Source organism: Ambystoma mexicanum, chromosome 5p (assembly GCF_040938575.1).
Source record: "Ambystoma mexicanum isolate Mex_15411 chromosome 5p, UKY_AmexF1_1, whole genome shotgun sequence".
NCBI classification, from domain to species: Eukaryota; Metazoa; Chordata; class Amphibia; order Caudata; family Ambystomatidae; genus Ambystoma; species Ambystoma mexicanum.
In genome coordinates this window covers 953,826,156-953,839,610 of record NC_090930.1, presented here as the reverse complement: position 1 = coordinate 953,839,610, position 13,455 = coordinate 953,826,156, and the positions used below count along the sequence as shown (strand labels likewise).

The window sequence follows — 13,455 nt, the reverse complement described above, 5'->3', positions numbered from 1 at the left end:
AAAGAAGAAAAAGGGACCCTTCAGTGTCAGATCCGACCCAGGTTAGATGGATGGATCTGATGCTGCAGGGTACAGGAGAGGCGGCAGATGGAGAAAAAGGGAAGTAGGCGGGTTTTATGGGTGTGCTGGTGGTTTGGGGGGACATGGGTTTAGTTTTTTGTACCGTGGAAAAAACGTATTTGCAGCGAAAATGAATACAGTCAATTTCGCTGTGATTTTGTACCTCAGTACAACCTAAATTCGTGAGGGATAACACTAGACTACTACACCACAAGAGTCCATTGATGATGCTCTGTTATAACTTTCATAAGATTGGTGGCCTACCTTTAAAATTCAATTGGACCCCTACACATCTCCAGCCGGCCTGCCATGCACCCAGTGAAATAACATTACATTCACAAACTTAATTCCTATAGAACATACAAAAAATGCATTATTTATCATTCATTCAGACACAAAAGTCAACACACATATGCTTGCATACACTCTCACTCACACACAGATGCACCCAGCACCTCCATCGACATACACTGTGTGTGCACAACATTTATATTTACATATACAATAACACATGGAAACAGTGGCGCAACGTCCATTGATCAGACCAGACTTAATCACCCCTGGAATTTTGGGTTAAGTTGACTAGCTGAACTATAAAGCCATGGCCGAATGGAACAGATTTGCTCGAATGTCAGCAATTCTCTTGATTTTTCGTTTCATTTAAAGTCAGAAGCCATCGGTAATGCAGTGCAGTGGGTAACCAAGTATACTTGGTATCAATTTTTAAATGCCATATATCTCCAAACCTGGGTTCTGCACAGCACCTTGTATGTGCAGATTCTGACTGATTAAAATTAAGGTATGTTTTCCTGTGTTCAAATGGCTCCAAGCAGCGGAGTACCAAGCGGGAGAGGCGGTGGGGCGGCGGGTGACGGGTGGAAGCTGCTCCCCATGGCTCTTTTAAGAGCCAGACCAGACATTTTTCATTGGGACAACTCTCCCATTCAGCACATCAAAGAGAGCGCCCAACGCCATTGGTGTCCGCTGGCAGGACAGTGTGTGCTGAGCAATTACTGGCAAGAAGGACACCTTACCCGTTCCGAATGGTAGAGGTGTCCCACTGCCAGGACAATGTCCTAAGGAGCTCCGGGCAGCAGAGGGTCATCACGTTGCTCTGTATCAACAGAGAATTACAAATGTGAGCGATTAGGCACTGATGGAAGGGAGGGGGGTACTATTAGCAGGAACTTTTGTCCCTTTCGAAATGTGAATGAGAGGGAGTGAGCAGAAGTGAGAAGAGGGCATAATGTTGCATGCTTTATGAAATAATGATTATGGCTTTAAAACTCAAGGGGATTTGTTAGGCTCACATTAACCTACATGATGCTATTGTGACTTTGCATGCAGAATGGGGAGAATAAAACTAAAGCCATACTCCCTTCGCTCAACATATTTCTATGACAATGTATATGGTGTATGTTTTTTTTACTATGAAAGACTAGTTTATTATGTAATGTGGGTTGCTTCCAAGGCTTTGCTATAAATAATTATTCAAGCACATGAAATGTAAAGCAAAACCTTAATAAATATCTATATCAACTGAACCTGGAAAGATGAGCGCAGTCGCTTAAATTGTCCACATCCCAATTTCACCATTTAACCAACTGTGTGATCCTGAGCTAATCATTTAATCACATTGTGCCTTAAATGCAGCTCTGCAAGTAACTCTGATTCACTTCAAAGCTTATGTTAATGTATCATTGTATTATAATGGAAAAGCCTAATGACTATAGAGTTGCTCCAAATATAACAAAAGTGCAATTTAGGTATTTTGCACCACAAAGTTATTTGTCACTTGGCTTATTCATGGCAACTTATTGTAAAGTCACTTCCATGGTGCCTCCAAGTATCAATGACTTAAGATGCGCCTTGGAATGCCCTTTTCTGTGAAGTCACTTCTGTTGGTGCAATCCATATCATAATTAGGAAGTGTGCATTTATTTTGCTTCAGAGGACTTGGACAGAGCTAATAGATGAGTTTCCTGCATCTGGAATGATCCTGCAGTTTTATTTTTGTTGTTGTGTGTTAAAATGCCATTTTCCACTAATGTTACCAAAAAAGTACATTGGGGCAGGGGTGGGCGGTTTGGGGGCGCCAGTGAGACCTTGTGGAATTCCACACACTGCATTTCGTTGCTTCCCCCTCCCCCACTCTTACAATGCTGGATAAACCAGTGCTTAGTTTGGTAAGTGAAGCAGTTTTTGGTGGCCTGTAACCTGAACCATGACACCCATTTACTAATGTGCACCAAACCGTCCTGAAAAAAGTGTCTGCAAAACTCGAAATACTTTTTGCCAGTTTGGTGAAGATTATTTTTGGCAGCAGGAGTAAAGGTTATACAGGGCTCCTAAAAGTGTGTTTTTAACACAAAATCCCATACGGTTACTTCTGCGCACCTAGAGCAAAAACTGCTTAACAAATGTTCACCATGTTTGGAAGGTGTATAGCACTCAAATTCATTTCACAGAATTTGCAGAGTATGACAGTTTTGGGTCACAGGCTTTCTCAACTTGACTCTTTCCACTCTACTTGGGGAGGGCGCACCTTCTGCCAACTTCATTTTGAAATTAGGATGGTGGTGCTTTAGTAGCATCTGAAAAGTGGCAAGACTAATTTTAGAGGCTTTGCAGAGCTGTGGCTTTCCACATAGAATGCAGCATGTGTTATTGTTAGTGTGTCTTCATACCTGGGGCCTTAATGTGTACTGTGATCTCTACTCACATTGTCCAAATGTGACACATGCCCTCACTAGGGTCAGCCTGCAGTCCAGCCCCCCAACAAACATACACAAACACAATTAAAAATGATTTTTAAAAAAAGTATGACTGCTCTGCTTTCAAATACCGCCCAGGCCATGTCTCATGTTACACCGACTTAACCTCTTCGCACTCACGCACCTCCACACAGAAACCAGCAAGCTGACTGAGCTTCCTAGTTCCTGTCTGTGTGCCGCATGGACACAAAGCTGGAAAGCGATTCTTTGCGCCGCGGCCCCTGGACGTGCTGCTGCTAGCATGGCACCACAGGCGCCAGGCCCTGCAACACCCAGTTCAGCACCCTGGCTGCTGACTTTGAGTCAGGACAGCCAGGTTGAGGGTCTGATCCATGCAGTGCATCCCGCCCTGAATGTGTTGCAGCGCGGCTGCCAGGCATCTCAGCATTATGTAATGAGACAGCGCAACCTTTGCTGGGCACCCCAGCTGGGCTCACACTGTCCAATTACATAATTGATGATTGCGCCCCCCCTGCCCTCTCTCCAAGAGTTGGGGGGGACAAAAAGGCATGCCACAGAAGTTGGGGGGGACAAAATCCCCTTTCCCCCCCTATAATTACGCCCATGGGAACAATGCATCATTTTCAGTGTTTTGACCATGAAGAAATGTAACCAAAGGAAGGGATGAGGGCTTCTCTAATTGGCTGGCTGAAATCACATGGAGGCCATTACTAGTGTGTTAGTGCTATTATGTCAAGTCATGTTGATGGCCTTGAAGTGTGCTCAAGAGTTCCTGGGAGATGTGGGGCTACTGACTGGATAATCATATTGGATCCCTCCCGCTGATGGTTGGAGGGAGTTCTGGTAAAGTCACACAAAACATTTGCCCCACCACAAACGGTATCTAAAAGATAGCACAACTGAATTTATTTATTTTATTTAATATGTGACTTGGTTTGTATCAAACCTTACACAATACATTTCCGAAACAGCTGTTCGAATAGTAATCATATAATAAAATAACAATCAAGATAATAAGGAATTCTAATACAAATAAACTCTGTACATTGCTAAAATCATTGACATTTGATTACCTGATTTCAAGCATATCCAAAATTCGGATTCTACAAATAGTTAATTAACAATAAAGTGTTGTGATGACTCCAGGAGGTAGCAGGTAAGACAACTAAAGTTCAATTTATTAGGTTGCAGAACTCCAGGGAGGACACAACCCACTAGCACCCACCGCCCAGGCTTACATCTTCAACTCCCTTCAACTGCCTGGGCTAGAACACAGTTAACATACACACCATCCAGAAACACAGTCAACTTTCTCCCAGTGACATCACTCGCCATGCATCCAAGGGATCAGGATATAACATACAATATTTTAAAAGACATTAGGGAGAGATGGATAGCTTTGTGCATTGAATAAATAAATTGACGTACATTCTCAATCAAGACAGATTCATCACAAAAACAACACAATCGAGGTTCCTTCTGGAGGCCCTCTCTTGCTCCTAATACATGCCCAGTAGGCAAAGCATTCAGGTGGAATTAACATAAAGAACTATGCACACGTCCTATTCGGAAATGTAAGTCTATACTGCTGTATGGCTCTAAATTTGGGAACAAATATGAAATTATCCTCAAAAGAACTTTTTAAAAGACAGCACAACAGTCAATAACTTGGTGGAAAACGTACCTTTTGACCAGAGAACTGAAATAGAGTTAACCTTGGACAAAAGAGCCTTCTATACGAATATGTCACAGACTGAAGATGTCTAATGCACTTGGCATGCGTTCAGGTCTACAGACCCATATCTATATATTACTACAGATTTCTTTTTATGAAATATGGGCATTGCTATTAGATAGAATTTCTTTCAATTCAAGGATTTAGCCTACCAGTACATAAAAGGTACTGCCACTGGGGCGCCATTTGACTTTAGTTTTGGAATAATTTACATGACTGCCTTCAAGACAACACATCTACTCACAGACACCAACACCTGCCACACAATCATGGAGACCTGGAAACATTTCATAGATGATGTCATTATGATATGGCTGGGTAACGCAGACACAGTAAACAACTTGTTTTAATGCTTGATAAGACAATTGTTGACATTAAATTCATCATGAGTTTCAACAGGGAAGAAATACACCGGATCAGCTGTCATAGTCTTGAAGTATTAACATGCTCCCTCCTTTGTGAAACACCAAAATGCAATTCTACTCTATGTTGTACTAGTTTCTACCTAAGAACATTAATATAGCTTTCAAATAGTTTTAGAAGAGTCCCAGGAACTTTAGCAGTGAAATGAAACACCTGCCTTGCCCTAGATCCTCTTGCAGAAAGAATTGCGGTTCTAAATCACCTGAATCAGAAAATTATTCAGATAATGATATATATATATATATAAATATATATATATATGATAGTTTATTTATATAGCACCTATACACAATGTGTTTCAAAGCGCTTCAAGGCAAGGGAGGGAACCTGGGAAAATACAACAGCATTCTTACAGGCCATGAACAGTAAGGATGTGAAATTAACTATCGTACTTGGCCTGATGACATTTCAGATAGTGCAAATGCTAAGACATAGTTAAGGAAGGGAGGGGGGAGTGGGAAGGAAATGGAAACAGACAGGCGGCTACCGTACTAGGCCTGACAACATTTCTGGTAGAGCCGGAGGAAAACAAAAGGTGAGGGAGAGAGGTGCAGAAAGGGAAGGGAGGAACAAAACAAGCGACTATCGTACTAGGCATGACAACGTTTCATATAGTGCTGGAGGGAGGAGGGGGGACAGTAAGGGGATGGGGGAGCGAGAGACGATGTTGCTATCATACTAGGTCCAGGGACAATTCTGATAGAGTAAGTGCATAGAAGAAAGTAAGGGGAGGAGGGGAGGAGATAGGAAAAGTGAGAGGGAAGGGGAGGAGAGAACAGAGAGTAAGCAGTCAAAAAGAGTGGAGAAGCAAGAGGGGAGAGGGAATACAATTGCAGAAGTCAGTAGTAACACATAATGTTGCAAGCCAGGATACAAGATGAAGATGGGAACAGCATGATTCAGGGCTACCATGAGTACAAGATGCAAAGGAAGTTCAGAGAGTTGAGAAAGGGTGACACACTGTGAATCAATGAAGTCCATAAAAGTAAAATCCAGCATTGGCCACAAGACGGTGATGGTGTAACCAGAATGTATCAGGACAGACTCCTGTGTGCAGGAAGGGGGGGCGCATGGGGGACGAATGAGCAGGATAATAGCTGCAATGACCATATTAGTTTTTAGACAACTGTTGTTTTTGCAGGCATAATTCGCTGTTCTTTACATCAATGTGGCAAGAATTTCGATAAAACAGAGAATTTGCCACTGATCATGCTACTGAAATATATGTATCCCTCCAGAAATGCCAGAAAATGTGCCACACCTACATGTACTCTCTATACCAAGTGTTTTTTTTTTTTATAAAGGTGACTGATCCAACCGCTGCGAACCAAAATTAAAAATACAGAGGAATACACATTAGCTTATTGGTACAGTGCATTTGTTTTTACGAGGACCAACTCTTCACATTAGTAGTGGGGCTTTTTGTAGCAGTGATCGGAACCATGGGTAGTAAACTCACTCATGCACTATCTCCTGTATAGATGAAATTAAACTTGTATTTCTTATGATTTCAATATTCCATAGAAAACATCCTGTTGTGCGATAACAAAGCAGAGAATACAACTATCACACTGCCCTAAACAACCACTATAGAACAGAAATAATACATCCAGATATGTGAACACACTTGAATATATGAATACTCTTTGGATGTACTGACAGTGACTGTACTGGCATACCCACTAGAAATACTATGTGAAGTTTGTTTGAATGTTTTTTGCATACTTAGCTCACCTCTGTACTAGCCCCACATTGTATGTGTGCGCCCGATAGGTTTAGGAACAGTGCACCTTTTAGAATGGAAAATGTAATATCAAATGTAATACATATGTGAAATTGTTTTCCATTGTTACATATTGTGTTTGATTGTGTATTGAATAATTGTATAATACATTTGAAGATTTTTAACACTTAAAGATAAGCAAGGTTCAGTGCAGCATTTATTCCACATCTGCACGAACGTTAGAGGTGACACAAGGTCTGTACACACGAGAGAGGGATAGCTTTATACTCTATCTTTGTTTTCTATTTTCTTATGATTTCTACATAGAATCCTCTGAAATCCTTTTCACTTACCACTTATTCATACATTGTTCTTGAATTCAATGGCCGTTTGGGTATCCTATTGAAACCGAATATGCTTTAACTTCTGTAAACCTACATTTCAACGGAACCTCAAATTATGTAAAGTAGCAACTCCTCTACATCCTCTACATCCTCATCTCTTACTATGATAACCCGGCAAAAAATATCCTGGTGAAATTCTGTTTTTAGTATTTTTACTTTTCTTCATACTGTTGTTATTTTTTTTTAATTATGACTTTTCAAGAACGGATTGCATTCTGAAACGTGTTTTCTTTTGGCTAGCTAGATTCCGTGTTTCACCGATGCCTTGATCATCTGTAAGCGCTACTGTTTAATATCCTGTACTGGTCTTTCTTTCCAGCAAGGCAAGTCAGGCCACAATCCTAATGCTAACCTTCATGCCCATCTACAAGGAAAGAGGCAATTTTTAATCCACTAATGAGCACTGATATTGATCTCAATTGTTGCAAGGTGTCCTAGGCATGAACTAAACAAAATGAGGATACTCTATAGAAAAGCTTTTACGCTAGCATGAGACCTTCACAGTAAGAGAGATTGAGATAAAGCAGTCAGTGCACCTATGTAATAATAAAATCAGGTTTCTAAATTCAACTTCTTGCCTGGTTCTTCCCACTTCTTAGTGCTGAAATAACAGGTGCTAATATTTGCTAAATTCATAGTACTCAGTTTATTGACCTAAGAAGGATAAAGTGCTGAGTTGACATTGGAATGTTATGTTGATTTATACCATGCACGCTACCATTTGCAAGGTCTCCAGGGGCTCACGTGGTTCTGTTAGAAAGAGGGTGGGGTAGGTTAGTGAGGGAAGAGTTATAGGATAGAGGTTGTACTCTTCTATTGATGTTTGCAGAACCAAGAGAAACTGGCATCTGTGCATGTTGGCTTTCTGAGTGTACCTTCGATTGTGTGCACTGGCCTGTTGTGTGCAGACGAGTAATGCCCAGTGTCTCGGGTGTCTGTTGTTTCTGGTGTTTGTTGTGGCATGTGTGTGGGGTGGCTGGCCCTTTTGGGCGTGTGTGGTACTTGGGAGGTATGCAGGATGTAACAGTTTATTGAGAGGCCACCCTCAACACAGGGAGTTCCTTCCCTCCCCAATCAAGGTGTCACACAAAAAATGGTTTAATGTCAGTGATTAGTTCAGCCTTGATTGCAGTCCTTGTTTTCACAACTCCTCACTAAATTCCAATCATGCATTGGCCATGTCTATTTGCCCTGCACAGAAATGAGCTTTCAAAGACACCAAATCTGGGGAGTTTGTTTTCAACACCTCTTAGCAGGCCACACCGTATGGCTGTTGTAAACAGCTGGGATGCAAGCCAGGCTTTCAGTGGGGAAGCCATTTGCACATTCTGCCTAGAGACCCGCCAATTGTCCTTGGCTGAAAGGAACTCACAGATTGCATTTTCTAACATCAGCCTTTATTCTTTGACATACAGTGTGTTTTACTGATCAGGGATCACTTTGCTTTTGCGCTGAAAGTACAAGGCTGTTTATTTCAGTCATTAATAAAATGCACGTTTAATTATCTGCTGTTTGTTTTTCTGCTGAAAAGTAGGCCTGAATTGTCACATCAAAAGCCCCACCTTTTGATGGTTGACAGTTTCAGTGAAAAATGCTGCATTTATTTCTCAGCCAGCAACGTGATGTGTTTTTCCAATCTGCACTTGGATTGCATTGTTGCTTTAGCTTTCTCTGTATTACAACTGCAGAAAGACACCCACATAGTCTGCATAAATAGGCCCATTTTCAGCATGAAGGTTCTTTTATGAAAGCTGTCAGGTCATTTTTCCCAGTGGGCCTTTCATTACAGCCCACAGGGAGAGGAGTAGGGAACAGGGTTGGCTAATACAGTACAGTGGCAAACTTCAGAGTGCAGCTAGCTTTCAACACAGTGGCAAGATTTGATGGGCAGCTGTACCATATTCAACCTAGTGGCTATGCTCAAAATTCCACCTGTATTCCATACATCGAGCTTTGCTCAACTCTGCACCTAGAGTCAATATATTGGCTACTCTCAAAAATGCACCTAGATTCAATACATAGGCTGTCCTCAAAATTCCACCTAGATTCAAAACATTGGCTATTCTTAAGTTGCAGCTTAGTTGCAACACCAAGGTTACACATCGAATGCAACTAAATTCAAAACAGAAGTCACCAATACAGCACTGGGTATGGAACCAGTTAATCGTCGTCTTTACCTGGGATCTGCTGCAGTCAGTTTTGGAGGCCTGGTAAGAGCACTTAGGCAGAACAGGTGCAAACAGGTGATGGAGGTGCGAGGGGAGGTGCTCTTTGCCCTGGCCCTTAGCTGGCTGCCCAGGCATGGCTGCCCCTGGGGAGCCTCTGAAGTTTGAGTGTTCTGGTCACATGGTTGTTGTACCGGACAATTCATAGCAGTGTGGGCGGCATGGGGGAGTGGGGAAAGGAGGGTCAGTGGAGGCTGCTGGGTGCCCCGAGCTAAGGTTGGTGTCCCAGCATGGGGGAAACAAGCGATTCACTTGTAAGGTACGTTACCCTTCTGGTGGATGCAGGCCCAGCATAGGTGGCGAACAAAAGCACCATGGAGGGTTTGGAGCACCGAGATAACATCTCCACTCCGCAAGTGTTCCAGTCACGTGGTTGTTGCACCGGATAATCTGGATCACTGCGGGCAGGAGTGGGGAGACAAGGATAAGGGGAGGCTACTGGGTGCTGGGTGCACCAAGCTAAAAATGGTGCCCCAGCATAGGGGAAACAAGAGATTCACTTCAAAGGGAGTTTACCCTTCTGCTGGATACAGGCCCAGCAGAGGCAGCAAACAAAAGGACCGCAGAGGGTCTGGAGGATGGAGACAATATCTCGACTCCTCAAGTGTTCCGGTCACATGGTTGTTGCACTTGCTAATCTGGAGCACTTTGAGCGGGAGGGGGGAGTGGGGAGAGGAATGTAAGCAGAGGCTGCTGGATTCTTGGGCACCAAGCTAAGGATGGTGCCCCAGCACGGGGGAAATAAGCGATTCACTTGCAAGGGATCTTATCCTTCTTGAGGATGAAGACCCAGCAGGGGAAGCGAACAAGAGGACCATGGAGGGTCTGCAGCGCAGAGACAACATCTCCGCTCCTCGAGTGTTCCAGTCACGTGGTTGTTGCACCGGCCAATCTGGAGCACTGTGGGCAGGAGGGGAGTGGAGAGAGGAGGGTCATGGGAGGCTGCTGGGTGCACCGAGCTAAGGATGGTGCCCCAGCATGGCTGTGCACTGGCCAGTCCAGAGTGCTGTGGGTGGGAGGGGGCAGTGGCAGGGTCAGGGGAGGCTCTTGGGTGCTGGGTGCACCAAGATAAGGATGGTGCTCCAGCACAGGGGAAAGAAGCTATTCACTTGCAAGGAAGCTTACCCTTCTGGTGGATGTAGTCCCAGCAGAGGTGGCAGACAAAAGGACCACAGGGGGTCTGGGGCACAGAGACAACATCTCCGTTGTTGCATCGGCCAATCTGGTGCACTGTGGGTGGGAGTGAGGAGTGGCGAGAGGTGGGTCAGGGGAGGCTGCTGGTTGCTGGGTGCACCGAACTAAGGATGGTGCCCCCGGGGGAAATAAGCGATTCACTTGTAAGGGAGCTTACTCTTCTGGTGGATGCAGGCCCAGTAGAGGCGGTAAACAAAAGGACCACAGAGCGTCTGGAGCACAGAGACAAATATCTCCTCTCCTTGAGTGTTCCTGTCAGGTGGTTGTTGCACTGGCCAATCCAGAGCACTGTGGGTAGGAGTAGGGAGAGGCAGGTCAGGGGATGCTGCTGGGTGTTGGGTGCACCGAGCTAAGGATGGCACCCCAGCATGGGGGAAACAAGTGATTCACTTGCAATGGAGCTTACCCTTCTGGTGGATGCAGGCCTAGCAGAGGCGCCGAGCAAAAGGACTATGGAGGTTCTGGGGCATGGAGTCAACATCTCTGCTCATCGAGTGTTCTGATCACATGGTTGTTGCACCCGCCAATCCAGAGCACTGTGTGCAAAGGGGGGAGTGAGGAGAGGAGGGGGAGGGGATGATGGTGGGTGCTGGGCTGCAGGGTGCACAAAGCTAAGGATGGTACCCCCGGGGGAAACAACCGATTCACTTGCAACGGAGCTTACCCTTCCGGTGGATGCAGGAACAGCAGAGGCTGTGAACAGGAGGAATCAAACTCACAAAGTGCAGGCTTGCCATAAGAGGTGAGCACCTAACTCATGAGCTATTCACCCGGTTAAAACAGCATAGCACTTGTCAGAGCACCACAGGTGCTGCTGGATTTCAACCACATCACTGGGTTTCCTTCAAGCAACAGTTCACTGGCCCACCTCAGGCTCCGACTGGCCTTTAGGGCAATAGGGCAATGCCCAAACCAAAAACGCAAAATGCTAGCGTGGGACAGTTTTTGGGGTCAAAGTGGGCCACTTTTTTGGCCAGTTTGATAAATTACTTCACCATGCGGCTAGTATATTTGATCAGTGTTACTGAATAAATAGCCTATAAAATGCACAATTTGCATCACATTTATCAAAAGCCTCCCCCTTGGGTACTACTCAGTCTGTCACAAAAGGAATGAATTGCTATTTATAACTGTGGGTCACTTTTTCATTGGTGCCCGAGACAATTGTATGCCCCAGTCCGACCCTGGCCCACCTTGACCTTTTAGAGTAGATAGCGTAGTGGTTAATGCACCTAACTGCTGCAAAAATCTACTTTCCAACCTTCGGAGCATAGCTTTGTCTCCCAGAAGGCTCAACTCTCATGCCACCAAGCTCGAGACAAAATCTACACCACTGAGTTGGTAGAAAATACGGTGTGGTGACTATAGCATGACAAAATCATGGCAACTAGTACATTTTACAAGTCAGTTGCGATTTATCCTATCAGACATTATTAACTCATCATGGGCGAAAGCTCCAAAAAGAAAAACTGGGGGGAGGGAGGGCGAGTCCTATGGCACAGCGCACTTGAAAACAGACACTGACAGCTGCACGTCCAACCGAATTATTTGCTGCAGGAACCAGCAATAGTAATTAAAAAACCCCACTGAAAGGAAATGACGCCGAGCTCTGCTGGCTCATAAATGAGCGCTGCCGTCTTTGTTGGTCTGCTATTATCTCGCACCCATCGGCGCGTGCTGTTTGCACGGCTGCGACTTCGGAACAGCCATATATCCATCCCAGCAGTGACATGGCGCTGGAGGGCTTATCTGTGGGTCTGTGAAGCCGCAGGATATTGCAGTTGCCTTATCAGGGCTACCAAACGCAGATCATGTACGCCCCCCCCATCTCCCAGCCCCCACCGGAGAGACCAACGCCTTCAGAACACCAATCTGCTAACATTTTACACTCTGCAATGGACAATTCTCTCGGCATAAAGTGATATTAAACTTACAAAATAAGTGGCTCCATAATGCCCACACCATGTTTGGAATATACATTGCTCGTCTTTATGTTATTCTAGAAATGTCAACACATGTACTCTAAGGCATTTGCAACCTTTGGGTTGCCAGATGTTTTAGACCACTACTCCCATCAGCCCTAGCCCCCGTAGTCAAAGCTGGGAGATCATGGGAGTTGTAGTCCAGTCGTAGTCTAGTACATTTGGAGAGAAACAGGTTGCACACCTCTGACTGTGGGCGTAATTACGGGTCCGAAAATTATGATAAAACCGTTGATATTTTCCAAATGCAGTCGGTTGTGCCTCCCTCCCGATTTCAATAACAACTGACAATCACTCCCTATTCTGAGTTGGTCTTTCAAAAATGTAAACCTGTCAATTTCTACCCCTGTCATAGGAACCTATATTTAGGAACCTACATTTTTGCAAAGTCTTTTGCCTGTAGGGGTAACTTTTTTAACGCGGACATTGTAAAGGGGTGAAAAGGTGAGTAGCTCTAATGCCCACCCTCTTGTCTCCTTCACCACGTAATGCATATAAGGGTCAGATTTGTCCGTTTTGTGCCTTTAAAAATAGGTTAGGGTAAGGTATGAGTCACTACGGAACACCTTCCAATTCCACTATCATTATTGGGGCAGGAGAGAGGGTGGGGAGGACAGGGTGTGGGGAAAGAAATGGATAACCATCGTTTTTGGAGAAAAAAAACAATACAACACGTGATATTGCTGAAATACCAACCATTCCAGCAATTCCAGTGCCATTTTCATTGGGGCAGTGGTAAAATCTGAATTTGGAGGATTTTCACGAATACCACAGACAGTAGTGCTAATTGCCACTCTCAGTTTGCCTATGTGTGTTCCTCTTTGAAAGCCCTGCAAAAGAGCCACAGCAATATGGATGGTGTCCAGCATTCCTTTATGGGTGCCGCAAGTGAAGGCCTGGGTGGACTTTCCCTCATCAGGAAGTGTCAGCAGGTGACCACAGGGGAAGCCAGTGAAGCCAGCCGTCATCCATCA

The 13,455-nt window shown here is 44.5% G+C and overlaps 1 protein-coding gene across 2 annotated transcripts in view; it reads right to left on the bottom strand.

Moving 5' to 3' along the window:
* DDC (dopa decarboxylase) overlaps nucleotides 1–13,455 on the bottom strand; it is a 917,411-nt gene that overhangs the window by 248,300 nt on the left and 655,656 nt on the right. The window lies entirely within an intron of this gene.